This window comes from Bactrocera dorsalis, chromosome 6 (assembly GCF_023373825.1).
Source record: "Bactrocera dorsalis isolate Fly_Bdor chromosome 6, ASM2337382v1, whole genome shotgun sequence".
Taxonomy (NCBI): domain Eukaryota; kingdom Metazoa; phylum Arthropoda; class Insecta; order Diptera; family Tephritidae; genus Bactrocera; species Bactrocera dorsalis.
This window is the reverse complement of record NC_064308.1, coordinates 13,458,325-13,463,564: the sequence shown is the minus strand read 5'-3', so window position 1 is coordinate 13,463,564 and position 5,240 is coordinate 13,458,325. Positions and strand designations below refer to the sequence as shown.

General features: G+C 34.9%; 1 long non-coding RNA gene across 1 annotated transcript; it reads right to left on the bottom strand.

The window, feature by feature from the left end:
• Window positions 1-1,564: 1,564 nt before the first annotated feature.
• Window positions 1,565-3,686, bottom strand: LOC125779217 (uncharacterized). Its single transcript, XR_007423186.1, has 3 exons — window positions 3,548-3,686; window positions 3,374-3,493; window positions 1,565-1,701 (listed from the first exon to the last, which is right to left on the bottom strand). It is a non-coding gene; the product is annotated as an uncharacterized LOC125779217 (long non-coding RNA).
• Window positions 3,687-5,240: the final 1,554 nt, after the last annotated feature.

Genomic DNA, 5,240 nt, shown 5'->3' with positions numbered 1-5,240 from the left:
TCCTTGTCCCGTCCATCGCATTTCTTGGACGGCGGTGATGTCAGCCTTTATTTTCACGAGGACATCAACCAGCTGGGCAGCGGCACCTTCCCAATTAAGGGACCGGACATTCCAGGTGCATGCCCTTATTTCGTTTGCCATGGTCGTCATCAAAAGGGGGTCTCTCATCCGAGGTCTCTCATCCGAGGCTGTTGTTGATTAGCGCACAACCCTATGCAGGGAATGTTTCGCCTTCTCACTTTAGCTCGCCTTCAAACAGATGTTCTTAGGCTACCCAGAGGATGCTTGGTCAAAGATCGGAAGTCGTGAGCTGCTTGAGTCATATGTAAAAGAATCGTTTCTGGCCACTCCCTAGTGAATGGCGGTCAGAGAACTTTCCTCACTTGCGTGAACTTCTACACATGACTCCATCCTCAATGTGTACAGTGTAAATAAAAATATATTAATTGAAAAATGTGTACAATTTGAGTTAAACATAGTGAAATAGCATGTATTACTTTTACAACTTTTTGAACTTTAAATATAAAAATCTTGAAAACTATAACTCTGTTGCGCGTTTGATGAAGCGGTTGAAGCAGTCCTTAGATGCAGATTCTGAGATTTATTTTCAAGACAGTATTGGTGAATCTCCGATTCCGGAGGAGAGTCCAGCGCAAATAGGACAAGGAAGACCCAAGGTACTATGAGTGGAATATCGGGTCTTCCACGAAGAATGTTCACACAAAAAAGTTTTGGTGTCAAAACAGCACTCTTCGGTGTTGCTGTATATATAAACTAAAAAAGGTGTAGACTTAACACCAAAAGGAGTCAAAATAAATAACACTAAAAGGAGCAAGTTTGACACTAATGCGGAATATTTGTAAACAGCACCTTAAAGTGTGATTTTAACTCCAATAAAGTGTTAATAAGAATTACACTAGAAGGTGTAATTTTAACTCTATTAAGTCTTAAATTTTGAGTGCAGTTTTAGCTCCAATAAAGTGCTAAAAAAATTTACACTAACTGTAATTTTAACTCTTAACTATTACCCAAAATTTGCCCCCATATAAAGGCTGGAATGAAACGGAACTCGTTTTTAATTCATTTTTTATTCAGTTCAAAAACTATTTACATATATCATTTAGATAAAAATTACATCCGTTATTATTATATATATATTAGAATTAATATGATAGTAATCATAAGGTTTTTAAATTTCAGGTTTTCTCCTTATTTTTCGAAGGAGACACCTCGTAAATATTAAGAATATCAATGAAAGTATAAATGTTTCGTATTCTGGTAAAACCCTTGATAGACAAAATTTTACATTTTCATTTAGATTAGTACTATTTATAAAGCTTTTTTTCCCTACTGATATCCCATTTTTCAAATTACTGATCGTTCAGCATCAATTTTGCTTTTGAACTTCATATAGATCTCAAGAACTCGATTAGAACACTTTACATTCGGTTCAGCTTTGTAAATGAACTTAGAAAAAAATTTTAAAAAGTTTGACAATGCTGGATCGAATTCTATATGGAATACATAAAATGACTTAAAATATAAATCAAATACCTCAATGAAAGTATATGTTATAGGCACATGTAAAGCTTTACCGTCAATTAAAATAAAATACTGAACAATTTCCTCCTTACTTTTTCCAGATGCTACGATTGTGGGCTGCTTGCTGTTTAATTCGAAGTCGTCTATGGGTGTATTTATCTAAAATTATTAAGATAGTTAAATTATTGGTTTTCTTATAGGACAAATTATTGCTACTTTTTAATTTATATTTGAATAAAAGCAGGACAACAGTTATAGTTTTATCGCAAACGTTACTCCATACATACTTACATTCTGAAAATTTATAAATTTATTGATGGTTGATTCGGAATTTACTCGTTGTTGTTTATTTTCCTTTGAGCGTAGTGTAAATGAAGGTAACGGGTGATTTTTTTGAGGTTAGGATTTTCATGCATTAGTATTTGACAGATCACGTGGGATTTCAGACATGGTGTCAAAGAGAAAGATGCTCAGTATGCTTTGACATTTTATCATGAATAGACTTACTAACGAGCAACGCTTGCAAATCATTGAATTTTATTACCAAAATCAGTGTTCGGTTCGAAATGTGTTTCGCGCTTTACGTCCGATTTATGGTCTACATAATCGACCAAGTGAGCAAACAATTAATGCGATTGTGACCAAGTTTCGCACTCAGTTTACTTTATTGGACATTAAACCAACCACACGAATGCGTACAGTGCGTACAGAAGAGAATATTGCGTCTGTTTCTGAGAGTGTGGCTGAAGACCGTGAAATGTCGATTCGTCGCCGTTCGCAGCAATTGGGTTTGTGTTATTCGACCACATGGAAGATTTTACGCAAAGATCTTGGTGTAAAACCGTATAAAATACAGCTCGTGCAAGAACTGACCGAACGATCTGCCACAACGTCGCATTTTCAGTGAATGGGCCCTAGAAAAGTTGGCAGAAAATCCGCTTTTTTATCGACAAATTTTGTTCAGCGATGAGGCTCATTTCTGGTTGAATGGCTACGTAAATAAGCAAAATTGCCGCATTTGGGGTGAAGAGCAACCAGAAGCCGTTCAAGAACTGCCCATGCATCCCGAAAAATGTACTGTTTGGTGTGGTTTGTACGCTGGTGGAATCATTGGACCGTATTTTTTCAAAGATGCTGTTGGACGCAACGTTACGGTGAATGGCGATCGCTATCGTTCGATGCTAACAAACTTTTTGTTGCCAAAAATGGAAGAACTGAACTTGGTTGACATGTGGTTTCAACAAGATGGCGCTATATGCCACACAGCTCGCGATTCTATGGCCATTTTGAGGGAAAACTTCGGACAACAATTCATCTCAAGAAATGGACCCGTAAGTTGGCCACCAAGATCATGCGATTTAACGCCTTTAGACTATTTTTTGTGGGGCTACGTCAAGTCTAAAGTCTACAGAAATAAGCCAGCAACTATTCCAGCTTTGGAAGACAACATTTCCGAAGAAATTCGGGCTATTCCGGCCGAAATGCTCGAAAAAGTTGCCCAAAATTGGACTTTCCGAATGAACCACCTAAGACGCAGCCGCGGTCAACATTTAAATGAAATTATCTTCAAAAAGTAAATGTCATGAACCAATCTAACGTTTCAAATAAAGAACCGATGAGATTTTGCAAATTTTATGCGTTTTTTTTTTAAAAAAGTTATCAAGCTCTTAAAAAATCTTTACTACTAATCTACTTTACTAGTCGTAGTCGTACTTTAGTAGTCGTAGCAGATGTAAAAACGGTTTGATTTCAATAAACCACTCTAAAAATTTAAAATTTAAATCAGAATTTTTAATACATACATATGTATTTCCTAAGTGAAGATGCTCACCTGGTATTAAACAATAGTATCTTTCAAAACGTCACCTGTGAATTTTAAATAACTTCGCCAAGAAGTAATTAGGCTGTTGGCTATTAAACGATTGTAGCGCAGTTCAAAATCGAATGAAATCTGAAAACTATTTACTAGTAATAAATATTATTTTACAAATGTTGTCTTATATACCAGGGATGGATCGTATTGAAAAATCGGAAAAGCTTTCAAAACATCAAGATGTAGGGTACAATATCGAATTCTCTCATTCAGCGTTGTTTTCAATTTTTGCTTTATATCTTCAGAGTTCCCTCCAACGACACAATTTCTGAAGAAACCTACATCAAATTCCTCTGCTGTGCTTTTACGTCTATCTGTATTTGATTCACTTGAACTCTGGCTAAGATTCGTGCGCCTTTTTCTATTCAAATTTTTTAGCTTTGAAACCAGGTATCCTGAATTTTCCGCGGGATTGTAAAAGAGATCCTGTGAAAAAAAAAGATTATAATCGCCGTCCGTATTTATAGTTACTATCGCCCTTTACTTAAAAAAACTCACTTACAATTCCTCCTATCTCGCTTGCGCTGCATTTGTAAACTGGAAAATTGGCGATAATGGCTTTTGCAAGAGCTTTTTTTTGTTGCCGAGATGGATAATTACCACAAACTTTGCGCAGAAAGTTTACAGCTTCACGCACCAATATTCGGCGTGAGGCATCACTTAATGTTTTTGTTTGGTTGTATTCCTCCAGTATATGAGCACCATCACCTTCCTTAAGAAAGTCCAATAATGCCTATGTAAATACAACAACTCAATATTTGTAAACTTTCAAATCTTTTATACTCGCTGAGCAGAATATGAACATTTATTGAATGCAAATGAACAATGCGACTAATTTGCGTGCAAATGCAATGCTATGTATGTAGATATATTCATATTCTGCACATACGCCCATTTTTTATACTCACTTCATTTCCGATAGCTTCAAAACTAGAGCTTGTGGCCTTGTCATTGAAATTATTTTCTGCTTAAGATTGTACATTGTAATTCATATTAGCACAAATAATTGGGATTTTGTCTTAGCTTACCTTTGTCTAAAATTTCTAGCAAAAAACAGGAGCAACTTCCAAACTGCTTAATTGTAGATACTATTTGGTCTTCCTCTATTGGAACTTTATCCCGGGCCAGAAATTTTATTGTGATATTGTACGCAATGCCGAATTTTGAACAAACTGTTGAATAGATAATGCAATAAAGGTTCACAAACTTTAACTAACCCACAAACAAGAAAAAACTTACTGAAATCAAGCACATCTTTCGCTCTGGTATCTGTGTTTATATCAATGAGTTTTATCACATTCCCACTTTTCACTTTTACCAACATTTACGTTTTTATTAATCAATTCCTTATTTATTTAACAATTTTAGCCATTTTGTCTGTTGAAGCACGAAATTTCCCGACTGATTTCAGATGAAGACAAAGCAAGCCATGATGAGCGAAATGAGATGGCACCATGATTGCCATGCATTTTTCCATGTGTAGTAGTTTCAAAAAGCAAATAATTTATGCGGGATTTTAATTGTATTTAGATAAATGCATATATTGCGCATAGCCGCAGATTAAGAAAACCACATCACTTCCAATTATTATTGGTGTGTATTTGTTAATATTTAAATTGAAAAATAAATTCTTCTTAAACTATACTATCGTGTGGAATTAAATTTTGCACCTTTTTACAGATGAACTTTTATATATTATTCAACAATTTTTTAATACATACAGATGCACATAACAATATGAACATATTCTTTATCTTTTATGCTAAATCTTTTATTATAACTAAACAAATATCTACTCATAAATGCACAAGTAACATATGTATGT